We start from the raw sequence: 22907 nt of genomic DNA, 5'->3' as shown, positions 1-22907 counted from the left end.
ACGCACTGTCTATCACATATGTTATCTTATGTATATTTGTTTAGGTAAAATAAGCCTGGTTCCACGCCATGGGCTTGCAGCTGGTTTCTTTCCCTAACTGGGGCACTGTATTCATTATAATTGTGTGTTCAAATAACTAACTGACCTCGGCTGTGGTATTTTGGGGAGGGAAAGGCTGATATCTATACCTTTGAACAACGTAATCCTTTGAAGGGTCTCAAGAATGTGGGGAGTCAGGCAGCTGCAGAAGGGAGGCAAGGACAAGGCTGGGAATGGAACAAGTGTGTGGATACTGATTAACTCCTTAAAAATATCTGTATGACGTATATCATTAGTTACACATTTTATGTATCCTTTGATGTATGAGTATAAATATCACTGTTAAACGCTTTATGTCAGCACACTTTACTTCGGGCCTGGGATGCCAGTGGTAAACCTGTCCTCTTTGCTGCAGCAAAAATAAACAGACCTTTGGTCATTGATTTTTCACTCCGGCTCTCCGTGTCAAAACTCCTTTGTAAATGCATTTGTAAGTATCTGCAAATATGTGCATTTGACAGTGTTCAAAATTACAGACTTTTTGGGCTTTCAAATGAATTAAATGTGCTTCCTCTTGCATATTTGTAACAGCCCAGATGAAAAAGTAAACCTGCTACACAAAATTTTCCTATGCTTGGTTCCCAACAGTTTCCTTTGCCCTACATTTACATAATGTGAAAAAGAAAAGTGATTTTTTTTAAGGTTCTGTGGTATAACATATAAAGACATATGGACATTCACCTAAACCAAACTAAGTCCAGGACATATTGTTTGGGGTCAAGGGCAACACGTTTTCATGTTTATTTTGTTCTTGGTAAAAGTAGGTCCAACCCCCTTTTCAAAAGGATTATTGGAAGGATGAAAACAAGCACTGGCAAAGCCAACCGATACAACATATTTTGTGAGTCTTTTGGTTTTGTCAGAACGTCTCTTGACATTACTTTGGGATCACTTTATTGTTGTGGGAGCTGCCAGACCCTCATCATTGTAAAACTAGTAAAAAAAAAATAAAAAAAACTTTTGGCCTCAAAGCACATGTTGCCTCCAGTAACGTAACAAAAGCCTCTCAGAACCCCCCCCCCCCCCCTCCTAGCACAGCACCAACCCAGAGTGAGTCTGGTGGGGGAAGGTCTCCGTATTCTTTGCAGGGGGTGGCCCTCCAGTTTCGTTAAGCCACTGGTTGCCACAGTAGTTCCTGGCACTGAACAAAACTTATGCCAGTATGCTCCTTGTGGAAGAGCAGAATGTGATCACTCACAGTAAAGTCAGCCCAAAGGTAGAGAGAGAAACAGAAGTTTAATAAAAACAAAATGTCTTTGTTAACACCAAACCTAAACAGGAACCCCCTTGTTAAAGAGAGCCCCTAAAGTGCACCCATGGTATATGTCATTGAATTAGTGGTTTCCATAAATTCACAAGAATTTACAGAAGTAGACCAGGAAATCGTAATCCCAGAAAATATTTGTGAACTGTCTTTTAGCACGAGAAAATATGCATGTGTACATTTGCTCATGTGAAAATCTGCTGAGTGTTTACAAGTTCACTTTCCCTCCAACCACTTTCCCCCCCCCCCCAACACTGGAGGAACTTCTATTTCTGACATTGTCAGGAGTAACTTTTCAGCCTTTTTCATTATGGGAAAAGATTAGAGAAGAGCTGGTGAAAATCCTTAAAACATGCAAGTTAGTAGGTTTGCAGAATCTAAGGCATTCCAGCCCTGGAACTATTGATTATTGCTTCCTCCAGCCCCAGTATGTAGATCTGCGGAAAAGTGGCAAAATAAGGAAATTGCTGTAGTAGGGATTGAAACTGCAAGCATTCAAGCCCTACTATAGTAGTAACTCTGGCATAATCAGACCGGCTATTACCAGAGCTCTTACAAAATGAGACTGTTGCCATAATTTGTCGCCGCACTACATGGCACCAATTAGACAAGTAGATTTGTTTACAGGACAAGTAGGTTTAGGAAACCACCTGTCCCATGGACAAGTAGATATTTTATTAAATTACACACCCCTGGATACCATTTTATGGAGCCCACACTTGTTAAGTCTCTTCCATGAACGCTTATGTTGACAAAGACTTGGAGATATTGGGGAAGGCTCTGAGTTTGATTCATTCAAGAGACTAAGAGAAATGAGTTTGTACTCCGAAAGTGTGAGGGATCAAACCTGGCATGAGTTCTGGAAACAGCACAAACATAATAGACGTGTAAACATACATACGTGAGTAGGTTTATTCTGAAAAGTGCAGATTGTGATGGGGTGATTCTATTTCAAGAGTCTTTCTCAGGCTGCCCTTGAGATACATCCTTTGTTTAAAAAAAAAAAAAACTGACGTTTCTCACAGCAGGAAGCACTAGGGCTGACTCAAAGCCAGGGCACACACAACCTGGGGAAACTGAATTAGAAGATCGTCCCGAAGCAACAACCAGAGACAAAGAAATGACAGATTTGGCCTAGAAACGTCTCCTTGAAAAAACAAACAAATTCCACTTCCAACTCCTGCCCCCGCCCAAATGGCAATGTCCAGGAAGACTAATCAAGCTTCATGGAATTATAAAAAAGGTAGCCCAGTCTCACCCTACTCATTTAAGATTCTGAGACAAACAACTTTTCAATGTTTGCATTATTTATCCTGCATATTCTCTCGTTTTGATTTATCATGAGATTACTGCTCCATTCAATCACAATCTAAACTTTACAACATGTCCCTATATACACACACACACCCAGCCATTACCGTACGCTTCCAACTCCAGCTGATCAACTGTACTGCTAGCGGTGGTTAAATAGCAATGTAGCAACAGCCGATTAGTTTGACCCCACAGCATTATCTCACATTCTCAAAAAGCAACACTAACCATTGCTTCAACTAACCTCAGGGTCCAGAGCAGCGCAAAGCCCTGCATAAAGCAATTCATTGCCTGATATGGGGTTGTACGCGCTACATAAATGCAATTACAATTAGGTCTGATAATAGAGAGAACTCGGTCCAGCAAATGTCTTGAAATGTCACTATGTGTAAATAATCTTTCTCACAGTGAAAGGTTCGTTTTCATGAAGTTTGTTCATGGAATTATAACCATTTCCAGGCGGACGAGCAGCAACAATCTTTTCCCTGAAACCATCACACAAATCGTTTGCTTTGATATAAGCATGTTACCACAAATCTGAACGTTTCAATCCAAACTGCTATACATTTATACATAAGGGAAAGCACCTACTGATAATCAAGTAGTCATGCGCACTAGTTTTGTAGCACCTTCTTACCTAACGTGGAAAAAGAAAGGTGGCTTCTCCGAGCCACCCCACTCTGCAGCCATGGAATGTGTTCCTCATAGGCACTTCGCAGTTCCCATCCTCTACTGTACACCTCACAATCCGCACTTCCTTTGAGTTTATTTCTAGTGTTGTACAAGGTCTATAGGATAAACAACACGACTGGTATTGGTCCACATTACACTAACTCAGCGTTAAGGCGCCCCGTCAGATACTGGTGCTGACCGGTCCCCACCCATTGGCAGGGTCATGCCAGTTCGCAGGAGGCCGGCTGGGTGCCAAGCTCTGACAACCACCCAGTGAAAGAGCCTTTGCCAGATCCTTGATCCGGATACACAGGCTGCTTGGGCTATTAAAAAAATGGAAAAAGAGCGTATCATGCAAACTAAAACACAAACAGTGAACTGGAAATATCTTCAATGCCATGCTGCAGTTACATTCATCGACAGAAGTGCAGAAACCCAGTTGTACCCTTAAATTTGGGTCCCTCCTGTCCGTCCGATTGCTCCTTCACATCTTTCGTGTCAAGACCACTATGTTTGCCATTCTGTACAAACATGCGGTCTGGGCACTCGTTGTAGAAAAGAACACACTCCTCACAAATGAGGACTCCACGACGGACAAAGTCTGTCCCAAAGGACCGAAAGACCCGTCCAGCTTGCCACTTCAATCCAGTCTGTCTATGCCCTGCATATGTGCAATCTGTGCATTTCACACAGATAAGGGTCCGACTCTTCCAACGTCATTATATTACGTGATTGTATTCAGAGTGCATAGCCCTCACAGCGCTACTACGCATATCCTGTTTACATATCTCTCTGTCCACAACTACACATCCTCTCGAATCTGCAACTGACACTTTACACCCATGGTAGCATCAATTGTATGTGACTAACAGTCTTTTTGAATTCTGTGCCTGGATCCCCCACGCTGACTGCTCGAGCGACATTTCATATATTTGCCACGGTTTACGAGAATAGCTACATCACCGAGGCCCGTCCAGTTTCGTCTGATGGTCCTGCGATACTCCCTATGATTTTCGTCACAACTGTAAGCGCAGCTGTTTCCGACATGGGCTTCCCCGCGATAAAAACGTCGTACAAAACGCGCAATGCCGAAGTGACTAACATAATACGTGCTTGTGAAAGACCGATGCGTAGATTCCGTATGTTCGAAGGAAAATTTCAGAAGACTGACGTTCTCAAGAACGTTCTGAAAGCCGTTAAACCAGTCAATACCGGAAAAAAGTTGAAAGGTATTCCAAAGTTTTCTGCCATTAAAACTAGAGTTAACGAGAACCCAACAATCGCGAGGTCTAAACATGGACTTTTAACCAGCTAAAATTCTCTGAACTGCGTGTTTTTTAAATCCCAGGTCAGTAAAAAGTGCATACCTTTGATTACTCAATCAGCACAGTTGGTATGATAAGCCAGGTCACGTCTGGACAAAATGGAACATCAAAACAGCTTTAAAATGGCGACAGACAGGGTCAAGGTTCGGCGGTTTCCATGGTATGCAAAGTAAACATACGGCACGTAGGGGCCATTTGCTATCTCTACAGCTGCCAAAACTGCAAACGTGTGACATCACGTGCATCTCTAGCATAACGTACGTATGCAAACTACTACATCAGGAAACAACAATGAGCCTTGCGGGAGGGAGCCATGCCACCGCGTGACGTCACCAATACGCGACACTCCGAGCCGCTACTTAGGAGGGCGACTTTGGCCGGCTAACCAGAAATCTTTTTGGTTTACCAAAAGTAGTGCTGCCAGGTAGGGTATCTATAAATAAATGGCCACCAGTAATGGGTCTGTGTCGGAGCGACTGCTACCGCTACAGGTAGGAAGTGGCGAAAGTGAAAGCTACGACCCATACCATCACTGTATTCATCATGGGGAGGTGTGAGATGGGGAATAGGGGCCACTCTACTTGTCCTCGGGCAGCAGGCACGTCACATTCCTTAATCGGAAACTATGGCGGTTATCCTTATGACTGCCGTGACCCCCTCCCTGCATAAAGGATGGGGTGGGGACAGCCTTAATATAAACGAAGCAGAGGGGACTATGTACCAAGCTGGCATTAACATGAGCACCCATCCCCCGTTAAACCCATAAGGGCACCAGCTGCTCCTCCCATACCCACTCCAGACAGTCTGACTTGAGCCTGCAAACATTCCTCAAAGCATCACAATGGCCCGAGATAGAGACACGTAAAGAGGACAACTAGGCAACACAATTGCATAAGCGAGGTTGGGACAGAGAAACATTATACAGCGAATGAGAAAGTGAAGAGGAGAGAAAGAATCAAGGAGACGTGGAATCGAAGTAGAGCAAAGGGGCAAATAATACAGAAAGGACGTGCGTGACGTTGGGAAATGGGCAAAGGAACATGAGAAGAGGAGGGCATAACTGGAAGAAGGGACTCAAATGGCATGGGATGCGCAAAAGAGCACAAACTCAGGCAAGCGGGGAGTGTGCGGAGGAAAGCAGGTGCATACGCAGAGGCAAGTGGAAGCGGAGCACGAATGAAAGCGGAAAGAAGCAGAGGGCAAATAAGGCAGAGAGACTAGTGCATACGTGGAAGGCGAGGAAGGAAGAGCCAATGGAGTAGCATGGATGAAAATCACAACAAATAAGCACCGTCGAAGAGAGAGTAAATACAGTAGGGGATGCAAACAGAAGATAGTAACGGTCATCTATAGAAAAACAGGGAAAATAGCGATCCAATCTGAGTACAGAAAAAGCATGAAGAAGATATAATAGAGGATACACACTTACAAAGATTATAGGATGGGAGGATGCGTCAGTAGGCGCAGAGCGAGGAAGAGGAGGCGCAAGAAGAGGCAGAGGCAAAGAAGTAACGAGAGGTAGAGGCAGGCGCCGAAGACGTGAACATGAACTAAGTAAACAAGATATATGTAGGAAGAGGAGGGCAGTAGTGGATATACATCGGGCTGGTTGGGGGGACAGGGAACAGCCAGGTTACAGAGGGATACAGGGAGAGAGTAGTAGTGAAGGGGAAGGGTTGGTGGTGGGCAAAAACAGAATGAAGAAGCAGAGATGAGAACGCAGGAGAGGGCAGACAGGCGGTAGGAGAAGGCAGATGCGTTAAGGATCAGAAGTGTCAGGGGATAAGCCAGGAGGTCGCGAGAGTAGGGAGATGTGTGAATCAGGAATGGGGTATAATGCAGAGCGGATTTAGAGAGAAGGCAAGGAACGATGTAAAGGCTCAGAGTAAAGAAGCCGCCAGGTTACTCCAAACGCTTGCCGATATAGGCGGTGGAGAGTGAAACACCGATCCGCTCCTACCTGAAAAATGCAGATAATGCACTTCTCCGTCTCTCCTCAGTACGACTGTCTTCTCCGCGGCTGCCGCTTCCTCCTCAGTGGTTCACCTCAGAGCTGCTGCTGAGCATCAGGGCTGTGTGCTCCCCTCCCCCCCTTACTCCTCCCTGCTTCCTCTCCCTTTTCTCACACCCTGATCGTTCTCTGCTTACACCTCCTCCTCCTCCTACTGTACGTCCTCTGGTGCTTCTCCCCTCCCTTTCCTGCTTTCTCCCCTCCCTTTCCTGCTGTCTCTCCCCCCTCGTTTACCTGCGGTCTCTCCTCCCACTGCATTTCCCCCACTCCCCTCCCGTATGTCTTCTAGCCATTCTCTCCTCCCTTTCCTGCTCGCTCTCTCTTGTATGTCTTCAGTCCTTCTCTCCTCCCTTTCCTGCTGTTTCTCCTCCCCCAATGTCCTCCTGTCTACGCCTCCACGTTCTCCTGTGTGGTGTATTTTATACCTTATCTTTCCCACAACCTATTCCCTTCCTGTCGCTTTCTTCGTTTACTTTTCCCAAATCATCTTTGTCACCCCTTTTGTTTGTCTGCTTGCTTGCTGTTCTGCTTCTCTCTCTCACGTCACTCCTTCCCTTTTCAGTTGCAGTAACCCCCTAGTGCACGCAGTTACATATTCTATAGCGTAGCCTAATCTTTGCAGAGCGCCCTGGTCCTGCCCACCTTACTCCTACCGCCTCCCCGTTTTTCTAAAGCCTCATTCACTGAAAACTGAATCTTATTTCGCTTGTTTCTCGTAGGAGTCGTTCTCGTATCTCGCCCCTTCCTCCACATCCTCCTTGCTGCCCCCCTCCACCCTCCCAATGATCCCTTCCTTCTTTCTCAAGGTTCCTCGTTTATTCACCCGGTGTCTTTTCCCATCTCTTTATTTTCTTCGTCAGTTCCTGCTTGTGTCCTCTCATTTTATTTATTCTAGCCCCATGACCCCGTCGTCTTCTCTGATTCCAGTTCACTTGTCACTCAGCATCTCTTCTGTTGTCCCTAGAACTGTTTTCACTCTTCTGCACTTTTCTGGTTCTTCTACTGACCATGGACAACTTGCCACCTTCTCTAGTTCCTCCTATCTTCCCTGCAGCCTCCGTGGATCTTCTCACCACTCCCCCCCATCTCCCCCTCGACTCTCACCTTTCTCCCCTCCGCCTTGTCTGCTGCTAGACCACGTCTGTAGTCACAAGTCTGCTGTCTTCAGGTCGCCTCTCCCCCAACGCGGTCTGTCTTCTTTCCATTTTGCTGTTTCAATGTCTTTTTTTAGTCCTCTGCTGCCTCTACTTTCCAGGTCTCCTTTCACTGTATCTCTTCAGCTTCCCCTTCCCATCTCTTCTGCTGCCTCTAGGACTTTAGTAATCCTCTTCGTCACCAGTCCATCTCACTTCGTTTGTCTCTTCTTACCTACTGTATTTTCTTCATTGTTTCTGAAACTGTTGTCAGTCTCCCCCCTTGTGTGTTCATTCTGCTGTCCTCACATCCCTTCTCACCCTTTCTTCCCTCCTCTTTTCTATGCTGTCTCTGTATTTGCCACCTTTGTGTCTCCATCGGTAGGAAAGTACACTCTTTCTTGGTGTGGTTACCCCCATATTCTGCCTGTTGTCAGTGTGTTTGACTGTGTCTACTGGGATCCTGCTAATCAGGACCCCAGTAATTTTGCTATCACTTGTAAATTGTACTATTTTCTTCCCACAATTGGCATACTGCCCCCCCCCCCCATTTAAGTCCCTAGTATATGGTACCTAGGTACCCAGGGCATTGGGGTTCCAGGGGATCCTTATGGGGTGCAACAGTTATTCCGATACCCATAGGGAGCTCATGCAAAGGGTTCTCAAGGCCTTCCATGGCAGCCTGCGTGAAACAGGTGCATGCACTCTTTTTAACTATAGGTCACTGCACCAGGTCACTGTAAGTCACCCCTTTGGCAGGCCTTCTCAGCCCTGAGGGAAGGGTGCAGGTACCTGTGTGTGAGGGCACCCCTGCACTAGCAGAGGTGCTCCCACAAACTCCAGATCCCTTTTCCTGGACTTTGTGAGTGTGGAGATGCCATTTTACATGTGTACTGGATATAGGCCACTACCTATGTCCAACTACATAATGGTAACTCCAAACCTGCTCATATTTGGTATCAAACATGTCAGAATGATACCCCAACGCTGTTGCAAGTATTGGAAGTATGAATCCATGCACTCTGGGGGCTCCTTAGAGGACCCCCAGCATTCCTACCACAAGTCTTAAAAGGGTTTTCCTCGCAGCCCAGCTGCTGTCTCCCCTCAGACAGGTATCTGCCCTCCTGCTGCTTGATCTGATCAAGCCCAGGAAGGCAGAACAAAGTGTTTCCTTTGGAAGAGGGAGGTAACACCCTCTCCCTTTGGAAATAGGTGTGACTGCCTTGGAAGGAGTAGCCTCTCCAAGCCTCTGGTTTGCTTTGAAGGGCATATTTGGTGCCCTAATAATAATAATAATAATAATATTTATAAAGCGCGCTACTCACCCGTGAGGGTCTCAAGGCGCTAGGGGAGGGGGTTACTGCTGCTCGAAGAGCCAGGTCTTGAGCTGCCTCCGGAATGCGAGGTGGTCCTGGGTGGTCCTGAGGTTGGCGGGGAGGGAGTTCCATGTCTTGGCCGCCAGGTAGGAGAAGGATTTCCAACCTGCCGTTGTGCAACGGATACGAGGGACGGCGGCAAGTGCGAGGTTGGCGGAGCGGAGTTGACAGGTGGGCGTGTAGAAACTGAGGCAACGGTAGAGGTATTCAGGTCCCTTGTTGTGGAGGGCTTTGTGTGCGTGGGTGAGGAGCCTGAAGGTGATCCTTTTGTTGACGGGTAGCCAGTGCAGGCCCTCCGTGCATGAACCAGTCCACACTGGTTCAGAGACCCCCAGTCCCTGCTCTGGCGCAAAACTGGACACTGGAAAGGGGAGTGACCACTCCCCTGTCTATCACCACCCCAGGGGGGGGCCCAAAGCTCCGCCAGAGTGTCCCTGGATTCTGCCATCTTGTTTTCAAGGTTGTCATGGAACTCTGGGATCATCTGAGTGACCAGGCCAGGCAGGTGACGTCAGAGCCCCCTCCTGATAGGTGCTTACCTGGTTAGGTGACCAATCCCCATTTCAGGGCAATTTAGGGTCTTCCTCTAGAGTGGGTCCTCAGATTCGGCTTGCTAGATTCCAGCAGGACTCTTCTGAAACCTCTGCTTTGACTTAAGGTCACTGGAACCGCGACTGGGCCCTTCAGGAACCAACAACGCTGCAATCAACGAAGAAGACTCTTCTGCAACTTTGTTTCCACATCTCCTGAAAGCTTTGCAACATTTCCCGAGCCATGCATTCTCAAAAGACAGCAACTCTTCAGCCTGCACATGAAGAAGAAGGAATCTCCCTTGGAGTGAAGGAGTCACTCCCCTGCAACTGCAGGCACCTACAGCAAGCGAAGACCGGCTGTGTGGATCTCCCCTCGTCCTGAGCTGAGTGGATCCTGCATTATGGGTGGTGGTCCGGAGTAGTCCTCTTGGTCCTTTCTGCCAGCTCTCCAACTTTGGTGGAGGTAAGCCTTTGCCTTCCCACGCAGGACAGTATCCCCGTGCACTGCATCTCTTGGAGCTGCCAAGGCTTGTTTGCATCTCCTCCAAGGGATATTTAGGCAACGTATAGTTCCAGCCCCCAGCACTCCTTCCTGCAAAGCACAGCCTCCTGCGTAGTTCTCCGGCGGCGTGGGATCTCCTTTAGTAGTACTGCGTGGGCTTCTTCTGCTACTCCTGTGTCCCCGTCCTGTGGGACTCCTGTGGGTCCTGCCTCTGCTCCTGTGGACTCTTTGCAATGCTGGGGGTTCCCTGTGACTCCCCCTTCTGGGTTGAGTCCTTCTGGGCCTTGCTGGTCCCTGGCAGCACCGCTTTTCCACTAACGAGTTTGCCTTTGCCAAGGCTTGTTGGTGGAATTCCTGCACCAACACCCTCCTGCAATCCTTACAGCGTGGGACATCATCTGCATCCTTCAGGAACTCTTCTCCGGCTCCAGGGCTGCAGTGCTGACCTGTTATTCATCACCATCGACCAACTCCAGCTGGGTAGGTAGTAGCTTCTACTCCTCCTGGACTCCACCGTGACTCTTGAACTTGGTCTCCTCTCTCCGCAGGTCTTCTTTCTTCAGGAATCCACTGCTGGTTTTCTTGCAGTCTTGTCTGGGTGTCTTCCTTTTCCTCTTTTCCTCCTTTTGGGTGGTTTGGGGAAAATCAGGTGATTTACTCCTGCTTTCCTGTTCTCTGGGGGGTACTGTATTACTTACCTCTGTGGCTTTCTAGTACTCCCAGCTCCCCTCTACTCTTTTAACGACCCTAGGTGGGGCTCCTGTGTTAGCATTCCATTTTTTTAGTATATGGTTTTTGCTCCCCCTAGGGTCACTATTGGTTATTGCTATTTGCACTGTTTTCTAACATTTTCTATGCCTATTTCTTATTACTAGTGCATATATTTAGTGTATTACTTACCTCCTATTGGTGGGTTGCCCTTCTACAATTTTGTGGTGATTTGTTCCAAAAATAAAGTACCTTTATTTTTATACAACTGATGTTTTCTTTCATGTGTGTAATTGCTGTGTGACTACAGTGGTATTGCATGAGCTTTGCATGTCTCCTAGATAAGCCTTGGTTGCTCATCCACAGCTACCTCTAGAGACCCTGGCTTCTAGACACTGCCTATACTTCACTAAGAGGGGATACCTGGTACAAGGTGTAAGTATCATTCATACCCACCACACACCTGGCCAGCTTCCTGCATTGGTGGTGCAGCAGTGGGATAAGCACTTGCAGTTGCCTTACCACTCTGTCAGTTGGTACATTCCACAGGAAAGACTACTTACTAGCTAGGGATCTATACATACACCTAGTTTCAGGACATAGGGCCTGATTACGACCTTGGTGGAGGGGATTACTCTGTCCCAAACATGACAGATATCCCGTCCGCTGTATTACAAATTCCATTATGTTCTATGGAACTTGTAAAATGGTGGGTGGGATATCCGTCACATTTGGGATGGAGTAATTCCATCCCCCAATGTCATAATCAGGCCCATGGTCTGTAGGGTTTGGGTAAGAGAGGGATCAAGGCATAGCCCTTGCTCTAAACTTCTCTAAGAGACTAGAAGTTAGGGAGGTTATGCACACCCCACGTCTTCAGGACCTAGCACATCTCAGACCATGGGTTCTCACTATGAGGACCTTACCTTTCGGAAACTGAGGGAAGTTGGTAAGAGTAGGAAACTGAAAACAGGGAGAAACCCTAATACAAGTCTGCTCCTAGGACTTCTCTTCCAGGATGACGAGGATCAAACTAGTAGCCAGGAGGAGGATGTAGACTCTAATCTCCCCAGTGTTAAAAAGAGAGGATCTGGACACTGAGGATGGTTCCTCTGGGGATCACAGGGTCTCTAGTAAACCCCCTAGTGTAGCTGGGAGCACTAGAGGTAGTGCCAAAGGTGGCTATGTTAGCAGGCTCCCCTTTGTACTCAGAGGGCTAGTTCAGAGGATTACTAAGCCTAGGGAAAGATCCACATCCTGCCACTCTCATGTCACTTCTGTATCTGCGGGGCAGACTGCTCAACTCCAGCAGAAGATTCTCTAGACAGAGAACTCAGGAAACTGAGGCTGGAGAGGGCCAAGCTGAGGCTGAAATAGCTAGCCCTATGTTGGGAGGCCTTGGCAGTAGAGAGAGAGAGAGAGGCATGGGGATAGTACCCCATGGTGGCAGCAGCTTTGGTTTCAGGGAGGACTCGTTTGATTCTACCCCCCCCAACAAGGTGGGGAATGACATTCACAAGTGGTTCTCTGCTCTGGAAAGGGCCTGCAAAATGCAGAGGGTCCCCAGAGACCATGGGCTGCTATCCTTTGGCTCTCCTTCTCTGACAAGGGTAAGGATAGGCTTCTTACTGTCAGAAGGGAGGATGCTAACAATTATAGTTTTAAAGTCTGCTCTTTTGGATGGGTTTGGTCTTAAACCACTGAACAGTACATAATTAAGTTTGGGGAGACCAGGAAAGAGTCCTCCCAGGATTGGGTTGATTTTGTGGATTGCTCTGTGAAAGCGTTGGAAGGCTGGTTACATGGTAGCAAGGTCATCACCTGGGGCAAAGTAAGACTTGGGACAGACTTGTTCCACACTTTCACTGGCTCCATATGTCTGAAGATACAAGGAGTTTTGTCGCTCCTCTGTCACTTGCCAAGCCAGTGGCAAGACAGGTGGCACCCCAAATGCTCCCTTAATCCCACTACCAGTGGTTGGGGTTCCCTTTGAGAGAGTTGGGGTGGATATTGTTGGCCCCCTAGACCCACCCACTGCCTCTGGAAACAGATTTATACTGGTGGTGGTGAACCAGGCAAATAGGATCCAGAAGCTATGGGCCATATGTACGAACACATTTTCCCATAAGGACAGAATGGGTAAGACCCTTTGATACATCTGGCCCTATATCTCTAAGGACTACTACAGCTCCTGCAGTGACAAAGACCCTCCTGGGAATCTTCTCCAGGGTGGGCTTCCCAAAAGAGGTGGTATCAGACAGAGGTGCAAACTTCATGCCTGCATACTTTAAGGCCATGTTGAAGGACTGTGGTGTAAGTTACAAGTTCACCACCCCTTACCACTCAAAAGTCAATAGTTTGTTGAGAGATTTAATAAAACTCTCAAGGGCAAGATTATGAGACTCTCTGAAAAACTCAAGAGGGGATGGGATGTCCTACTGCCATGCCTTCTGTTTGCCTTCAGGGAGGTTCCTCAGAAGGGAGTGGGCTATAGCCCCTTTGAACTTCTGTTTGGACACCCTGTTAGGGGTCTACTTGCACTTGTAAGGTAGGGCTGGGAGCAACCTCTCAAGCACCTAAACAAGACATTGTGGATTATGTACTTGGTCTCAGATCCAGTGTGGCTGAGTATATGAAAAAGGCTACTAACAATCTTCAGGCCAGCCAAGAACTGCAGAAGCAGTGGCATGACCAGAAGGCTGTCATAACTGTGTACCAGCCAGGACAGAAAGTGTGGGCCCTGGAGCCTGTGGCTCCCAGGGCACTCCAAGACAAGTGGAGTGGTTCCCATACTATAGTGGAGAAGAAGGTTGAGGTCACCTACTTGGTGGACCTTGGCACTCCTGGAAGCCCCCTCAGAGTGCTTCATGTGAACCGCCTTAAGCCCTACCATGACAGGGCTGACATGACCCTGCTCATGGCACTGATGAGCCCAGTTGTGCTGGTACCAAAACCTCACTCCCAGAATGCAAAAAGGTAGATGAGATGCTATGTTGATTACAGAAGGCTCAACACAGTCACAAAGACTGATGCTCACCCTGTTCCTAGGGCAGATGAGATCATACATACACTAACATCTACCAAGTTTCTAAGCACCCTTGACTTGACTGCAGGATATTGGCAGATCAAATTGTCAGAGGATGCAAAACCAAAAACTGCATTCTCAACCATTGGATAGCATTATCAATTTGCTGTTATGCCCTTTGGTTTGAAGAATGCACCTGCCACTTTTCAGAGGCTGGTGAATACAGTCCTTCAGGATTTGGAAGCCTATAGTGCACCTATCTCAATGACATAGCTGTCTTTAGCTCCACCTGGGATAACCACCTGGTCCAACTCTGGAATGTTTTGGAGGCTCTGCAAAAGGCAGACCTTACTATCAAGGCCTCTAAGTGCCAGACAGGACAGGGGAAGGTTGTATATCTTAGCCACCTGGTTAGGTGGAGGCTAGATTCAACCATTGCAGGGAAAGATACAGACTATTGTAGGTTGGAGTCCCTGCTCTGGCGCGACACTGGACAATGGAAATGGGAGTGACCACTCCCCTGTCCAATCAGCAACCCCGGGGTGGTGCCCAGAACTCCTCCAGAGTGTCCCTGGGTTCTGCCATCTTGTTTCCATGGTTGGCAGGGAACTCTAGGAGCATCTGATTAGCCAGGCCAGGCATGTGACGTCAGAGCCCCCCCCTGATAGGTGCTTACTTGGTTAGGTGACCAATCCCCATTTCAGGTCTTTTTAGGGTCGTCCTCTGGGGTGGGTCCTCAGATTCGGCTTGCAAGATTCTTGCAGCCCTCCTCTGCAACCGCTGCTTCGACTTCTGGCCCTTGGAGCCGCGACTGGATCCTCCAGGAACCGACAACGCTGCAATCAACAAAGAAGACTCTTCTTCAACTTTGTTTCCACGTCTCTTGCCAGATTTGCAACATTTCTAAGGCCGTGCATCCTCAGAAGACAGCAACTCTTCAGCCTGCTCTAGAAGAAGAAGGAATCTCCCTTGGAGGGAAGGAGTCACTCCCCTGCATCCGCAGGCACCTCCAGAAAGCGACGACCGGCTCCATGGATCTCCCCTCATTTTGAGCTGAGTGGATCCTGCATCATGGTTGGTGGTCTGAAGTAGTCCTCTTGGTCCTCTCTGCCAGCTGTCCAACTTTGGTGGAGGCACGCCTTTGCCTTCCCACGCAGGACAGTACCCCGTGCACTGCGTCTCTTGGAGCTGCCAAGGCTTGTTTGCATCTCCTCCAAAGGATCTTCAGGCGACATGTAGCTCCAGCCCCCAGCACTCCTTCTTGCAAAGCACAGCTTCCTGTGTGGTTCTCTGGCATGGGATCTCCTTTTGAAGTGCTGCGTGGGCTTCTTCTGCGACTCCTGTGTCCCCATCATGTCGGGCTCCTGTGGATGCTGTCTCTGGTCCTGTGGACACCACTTTTCCACTAACCGCAGGTTTGCCTTTGCCAATGCTTGTTTGTGGACTTCCCGCACTGACACCCTCCTGCTGTCTTCCTTCCAGTGTGAGACATCATCTGCATTCATCAGGAACTCTTCTCCAGCTCCAGGGCTGCAGTGCTGACCTGTTATTCATCTCCGTTAACCAACTCCTGCAACTACAGCTGGGTGGGTAGTAGCTCCTACTCCTCCTGGACTCCACTGTGACTCTTGGACTTGGTCCCCTCTCTCTACAGGTCTTTCTTCAGGAATCCACTGCTGGTTTTCCTGCAGTCTTGTCTGAGTGTCTTGTTTTTCTTCTTTTCCTCATTTTGGGTGGTTTGGGGAAAGTCCAGCGATTTACTCCTGCTTTCCTGGTTACTTAGGGTTACTGTGTTACTTACCTCTGTGGTTTTCTGGTACTGCTGGTCCCCTCTACACATTTTACTCACCTAGGTTGGGCTCCTGTGTTTCTATTCCATTTTATTTTAGTATTTGATTTGTGCTCCCCCACTAGGGTCACTAATGGTTATTGCTATTTGCACTGTTTTCTAACCGTCTCTATGGCTATTTCTGATTACTAGTGTATATATTTAGGTTATTACTTACCTCCTATTGGTGGGGTGCCCTTCTAGTATTTTGTGATTTGTTCCAAAAATAAAGTACCTTTATTTTTGTATAACTGAGTGTTTTCTTTCATGTGTCTAAGTGCTGAGTGAGTACAGTGGTATTGCATGAGCTTTGCATGTCTCCTAGATAAGCCTTGGCTTCTCATCCACAGATACCTCTAGAGAGCCTGGCTTCTAGACACTGACTACAATTCTCTCAGAGGAGATACCTGGACCTGGTATAAGGTGTACGTACAATAGGTACCCACCACACACCAGACCAGCTTCCTACACCATCTTTGTCTGCTCTCTCTCCTCTACTGTTATAACAGTGCTGTCAACCTCTCTCATCCCTTTTCTGCCTTCTGGGACCCAGCCCTTCTTCTCATCATATATATCTAGTCTTTTTCCTTCTCTCCACTATTCCTTTTTCTATGTCATTATATCCTTTGCTTCTATCCAGCGCCATGTCCTACTTCAGTCTTCCCCACTCCAGCTTTATCTTCTCTTTCCCTTGCGGCTCTATGCATGTACTTGTTGTCTGCCTAACTTAGTTTCCTCATAATTTTTTTGCCCTCATTGTCCTTGTCCCACGGCCAGGGCTTTTCTTTTGTTCTTTAGTTGCCATCCCTCTACCCTAGTAGGCCTTGTTTTGTCCCGTGTCTGTCTGTCAATGGCTCCTGCCTCCAAGTCAATATGAATTCATATGGCTCTTTGTACTGGTCGGAACATTTTTTGCCGCTGGTGTCTTTCAGTGGTGACTTATTACTCCCTGGTGTGTTATCCACTAGGAAGTTTTTTGCATTTGGTATATCTGCCATTGGGCCCTTTGGTACTTCATGCGGGACTCCAAGTAGACCCTTTCATGCTCTTATTGTTTATCCATATAGGTTATATATTGCTGTAGTTGTTATGGTTGTGTCTCCCAGCCGATGGTGTATTATTCTAGATGTGTGTGCATGCCAATTATTTTTTTCCTACATGTTTTGTTAATTAGGCACTGTATTGCTTTAGTAGTGTCTCCCAATAGACCCCTTGTGACCACTTTGTTTCCTCCTCATTAGGTCCCCATTGCAAGTGTTGGGGGGAAAATGTATTACATTTGGTAAAAACTGACCAATATGGATGGAATTTTTGGAACTGGTAATTATCACTGGTTACAAGTTTTGGCCTCAAAATGGGGCATTATATTAAGGATTTTTGTGCACACTTTGGAAGAATCAGCATGTCTCAGTATTTACTGGGCGTTTTTTTCCCCCTCTTTAAATTCCAACAGGCTTGACCTGAAGAAATGTAAGGAGGGTGCAGTCTCTATCTCACCCAGTATTTACATGGTGCAATAAACATTGCAACACTTATATCTGCCATTCCGAGCAAACACCCGTGTACACAGGGATCTCAGTTTAACAGGCCATTTATAGCAGACCCCTAGTGGTGTACTGCATAGATGTTTTATTGACCCACATGCCTTCCAATAGGCCTTGTATTGCCCCAGGTTTGCTTGTGTACCATCAGGCGTTTTTTGTAAACTGATTTATGGACTGACCCATGTGTGTCTTCAATAAAGTGCGAAATTCCCTCTGCTGTGTCTCCTTAAAGACAGTGCAATGTCCTAAATGCTTCTATCAGTAGATAGTGTATTGCCCCATGTGTGCTGTTCCATAGGTCTTTTCTGTTATGAGACTTAGTTAAGAGCATCCAAGGGCAATCAGAGGTTACCGGGATCCAGTTTTGAAACTTGAAGTCATTCACCACTGATGTCATAGGGCCACCTTCCTGATAGACCCCAAACTGAATTACCAAATGCCCCCATTTAGCACTTGATTCCCAATGGTTACGAGGACGAGTGGTCCAGAAGAGCAGTCCAGGACATATTCAAGTAGATAGAATGAGCAAGAAACTCAAACACAGTAATACACCTCAGTCAGTGTTTTACTCTTTACTCTTTAAAAAATTAAAGTACTTTTTTGTAGACAAAGGTAAATACTTCACATAATATGAAGACAATCACAGAAAACTAGAACTTTCTAGCCCCTACGGAGGCACAGTTGTAGCACAATGTCTATTGGTCTAAGAGCTTTGCTCCTGTCAGTGTTATCTCTATATACTATAAACACAAATGGTTCTGTCGGATTAAAGTATAAGATATACCTCTACCATATTCGAATTTATAGGGTCCATACTGGTCCTCTTCCAGCTGAAAGAGTGAAGAATAGCAACAGGATTCCAAGTTCATATTGTTTATCACGAATGATGAAATGTATTAATTTACACCTCTTATAAGACACACGTTTCATTGTATCTGTAAGGGTGTCCCTACATACTCCATAAGTGATCTGGCTCAGTGCTAAAATGAAAGATTGTGAGAAAACATTAATACGTACATATGGAAATAAAAAGCACTCTTGCTTGGTGTATCCAATGTAGAGGAGACTCTCCAGCAAAAATCCATCAATTTTCAGATTTGTTTATGCTGAAAGTTTCACAAATACATCCAAGCAATTAAACTCAACAGGATGTCAATGTTTCAACCCATCTGTGGTAGTTCCTAAAACAAAACTGGTCTTCATCGGGACCAGAATCATGGATGCACCCCAGCAACGGTGTCTTACAGATCACCTGGTTTAATGGTGTAGAAAAATTATCTCCTAAACATTTTGTGGTAAGCATCAGGCAGTACCAGGGGACGAGGAGGTCACAAGTGACACAGCCATCGAGGGACAGGTGAAAATACAAGGAATAAAATATTGATAAAGGAGGGAACCATTGAAGTGAAACCATGTCCCTTTTGAAAAGTGTTTCAGCAAATGAATGGCCTGTACTGGTCACTGAGATGGGATGCTGAGATTTTCCATAGTAACTGCCACAGCAGAATGGTAAAACGTTGCAGGCTATATACAGAGTGGAGGGTGCAGTAAGAACACAAGTAGCCTCTGACTCTGGTCCCTGCGCCTTTCCCCTGTTGCTGCTGCTCAGCTCCTCGTGACTGCTGCCTTGTTTGCAGCCCCCGATGATGCATGTTCAGTCCTGCTGTCCGCCAGGCCAGTCATACTGCTATTTCTGTAATTGTAGCTTTGTTCTGTTTTTGCCTCTGTATGTCACCACTGTATTGGTATTTGTTTTTGTTCGGCATTTGCTTTTGTTTCGCGTTCTATATTTTATTAGCACATTACTATTTAGTTTTATTTTCTGCTGGCCAGTGCCTGCTCCCCCAGTTTCCCCCCTGTCGTTTTTCTCCTGTCTGCTGCTTTCCCGCCTCCTTGCCACCCCTCCCAGTACTATTTATGGAGGCCGATGCGCAACCTCCAGTGAGTAGCCTCTGACCCCGGGCTCTGCACCTCTCTACCCGCTGCTGCCCAGCTCCTCGTGACTGCTGTCTTGCTTGCAGCCCGAACGGCTCCCGTTCAGACCTGCTGTCCGCCAGGCCATTCATACTGCTATTTCTGTAATTGAAGCGTTGTTCTGTTTTATTAAATTTTTGCCTCCGAAGGTCACCATTGTATTGGTATTTGGTTTTTATTCGGCATTTGTTTTTGTTTGGCAGTCTATCTTTTATTGGGCACATTACTTTTTACTTTTATTTTTTGTTGGCCAGTGCCCGCCCTCCGGGTTTTTCCTGCAGTTCATTTTTAGGGTCGAGCCTCCGTCGCTTGCACATGCGTATCGCTTGCGAGACGCTTTAGGAATTAGAAAAGGGCTTGTAGCCCCGTCCACGTCACGGCAGTGTCTTTCATTGGTTCGTGGGCTTGCCTGTTAAAATCTGCTTGCTTTCATTAGTGGAAGGCACGCATACGTCATGCCTTTTCCCGTGGTTAGCCCTCCTCGAGCTCAGCGACCAAGTACTGAAAACATGTGTGGCTCGCTGTTTCCCGTCAGGTTTGTGGACTACTTTTTCTCTATTTTCGCAGCGCGATCTCGCTTGGCAGAAGTCGAGCGCTTTGCATAATATCGACCCTGTTACATAGTTAATTGTACTTTAGCCGGTTACATACATAATTACACTTTTACCTATGTTTCATTACGAGTGAACTGTAGCAGCACAATCGCAATTGTTTTTTTCTTTCAACATGGCAAGAAAAATCCGGTTGGGAGTTTACAACTGGTAATAGCTGTAACTCGGACAAATGCGAGACCCTAGTGCATTGCCAATGCTTGTTCTCCTTCCCGCTGCCCTTCTGCCTCCCTAGCAGCCCCTCCCACCTTCCAGGACTACTTATGGAGGCCAAGCAATGGGCGTACCGATGCCACGTCAAAGGCAAGCCCATCTGCACCCATTTGCGCCTGGACCGTGCCCAGCGCCAGGAACCCTAGACTGTCTCACTCTCACATTTACTCCTCCACAGACCTCCGTGACCTGGACCCCAGATGCAACAACAACTGCTTCCTCGCTCCACAGTTGGCCCTTTCACCTGCATCCACTGCCATCACTCCTCCACCCTGGGACCGACTGCTATTGCACCTACCTACACCTCGCCAGCCCTGCCAACCGAGACCTCCAAGGAACAACTCAGTTGCCTCCTGTTTAATTCCAGATCACTCTGCAAACATGCAACCAAAGTCTTGGACACCATCTCCATCCTTGCCGTCAATGTAACCTTCATCACAGAGACTTGGCTCACCCCCACATCGGCCCCTGATATGGCCACAGCAACACCCACTGGCTACAAAATTAAACACCGTGACCGCACTAAGAGAGACAGAGGCGGCACCACTGTCGTACACAAGGAACCTATTACCTGAACCATCACCAATGACGAAACCACGCTGTAGGAAAATGGCTCCCTGTTGCAGTTACCCCCCAATTTTTGCCTGATACTGATGCTGACTTGACTGAGAAGTGTGCTGAGACCCTGCCAACCAGGTCTCAGCACCAGTGTTCTTTCACCTAAAATGTGCCATTGTTTCCACAATTGGCACACCCCTGGCACACAGATAAGTCCCTTGTAAAAGGTACCAGTGGTACCAAGGGCCCTGTGACCAGGGAAGGTCCCTAAGGGCTGCAGCATATGTTGTGCCGCCCTAAGGGACCCCTCACCTAACCCATGCACACTGCCATTGTAGATTGTGTGTGTTGGTAGGGAGAAAAGGGCAAAGTCGACATGGCATCCCTCTCAGGATGCCATGCCTACAAAATACTGCCTGTGGCATAGGTAAGGCACCCCTCTAGCAGGCCTTACAGTCCTAAGGCAGGGTGCACTATACCACAGGTGAGGGCATAGCTGCATGAGCAATATGCCCCTACAGTGTCTAAGTCTATTCTTAGACATTGTAAGTACAGTGTGGCCATATTAATATGGTCTGGGAGTTTGTCAAAACGAACTCCACAGCTCCATAATGGCTATACTGGCTATACTGAATAGTGGGAAGTTTGGTATCAAACTTCTCAGAATAATAAACCCACATTGATGCCAGTGTTGGATTTATAAAAAAAAATGCACACAGAGGGCATCTTAGAGATGCCCCCTGTATTTTACCCAATCCTTCAGTACAGGACTGACTGGTCTGTGCCAGCCTGATGCTGAGAGACGAGTTTCTGACCCCCTGGCGTGAGAGCCTGTCTGCACCGCTAGAGTGACCCCCAGGGTCCCTCCATTGAAACCTATACAAAACCCGACGCCTGCTTTGCACACTGCACCCAGCCACCCCTGTGCCGCTGAGGGTGTGTTTTGTGTGCCTATTTGTGTCCCCCCCAGTGCTCTACAAAACCCCCTAGAACGCAGGTACTTACCTGCTGGCAGACTGGAACCGGAGCACCCCTGTTCTCCATAGGCACCTATGTGTTTTGGGCACCTCTTTGACCTCTGCACCTGACAGCCCTAAGCTGCTGGTGTGGTAACTTTGGGGTTGCCTTGAACTCCCAACGGTGGGCTGCCTATGCCCCAGGACTGAGACTTGTAAGTGTTTTACTTACCTCCTAATGTAACCTTTACTTACCTCCCCCAGGAACTGTTGATTTTTGCACTTTGTCCACTTTGAAAATAGCTTATTGCCATTTTTCCAAAGACTGTACAGGATATTGTTTTCATTCAAAGTTCCTAAAGTACCTAACTGCAATACCTTTCATTTGAAGTATTACATGTAAATCTTGAACCTGTGGTTCTTAAAATTAACTAAGAAAATATATTTTTCTATACAAAAACCTATTGGCCTGGAATTGTCTTTGAGTGTGTGTTCCTCATTTATTGCCTGTGTGTGTACAATAAATGCTTAACACTCTCCCTCTGTTAAGCCTACTGTTCGACCACACTACCACAAAATAGAGCATTAGAATTATCTGCTTTTGCCACTATCTTACCTCTAAGGGGAACCCTTGGACTCTGTGCACACTATTTCTTACTTTGAAATAGTATATACAGAGCCACCTTCCTACACACGCCAATCTTGGAACACATGAATTTCCAGCTCCACACCAACGACAACACCACCTTCAAGAGCACCCTCACATACAGACTGCCAGGACCACAAACTGGCCTCAGCAACGCCATCACCCCACTAGCCATTGAATCCAAGCACTACGTCTTCCTGGGAGACCTTAATTTCCACCTGGACAACTCCACTGATACCAACTTCACCGACCTCCTGGAAAGATTAGATAGCATCGGTCTCAAGCAGCTGGTCACAGACCCCATGCATAAAGAAGGACACACGCTAGACCCCTTCTTCACATCCAGCAATAGAATCAGAAAGAGCCACACCTCAGAACTCACCTGGTCACACCACTTCATCATACACTTCACCCTCACCCCCCCCACCCAAACCACCACAGCGCCCCCTTCCACAGCTGGACCAAGGTCACTCAGCAACAATTTACTGATGCCCTCAGCACCGCACAGCCCAACGTCACCACCGACCTGGATCGGGCAGTACAGAAGTTCAACGACTGGATCACCAATGCCTCTGACCAAGTTGCTCCACCCAAACCAGCCAAACCCCTCCAAACAAG

At 47.2% G+C, this 22907-nt stretch overlaps 1 protein-coding gene across 6 annotated transcripts in view; it reads right to left on the bottom strand.

Moving 5' to 3' along the window:
* ZMIZ2 (zinc finger MIZ-type containing 2) overlaps positions 1-7028 on the bottom strand; it is a 233846-nt gene extending 226818 nt beyond the window's left edge. The window contains exon 1 of one of the 6 annotated variants that reach the window (XM_069214275.1): positions 6632-7028. The gene's annotated coding sequence lies outside the window, so the exon portion shown is untranslated. Of the gene's footprint in view, positions 1-3311; positions 3537-4713; positions 4958-6631 lie in introns of those variants that run through there. The other 5 variants (XM_069214283.1, XM_069214277.1, XM_069214280.1 and 2 more) reach the window with 5 other exon arrangements.
* Positions 7029-22907: the final 15879 nt, after the last annotated feature.

This window comes from Pleurodeles waltl, chromosome 11, assembly GCF_031143425.1.
Source record: "Pleurodeles waltl isolate 20211129_DDA chromosome 11, aPleWal1.hap1.20221129, whole genome shotgun sequence".
NCBI lineage: Eukaryota > Metazoa > Chordata > Amphibia > Caudata > Salamandridae > Pleurodeles > Pleurodeles waltl.
Note: the sequence above shows the minus strand (reverse complement) of the source record. Positions and strands in the feature narration are given on the sequence as shown.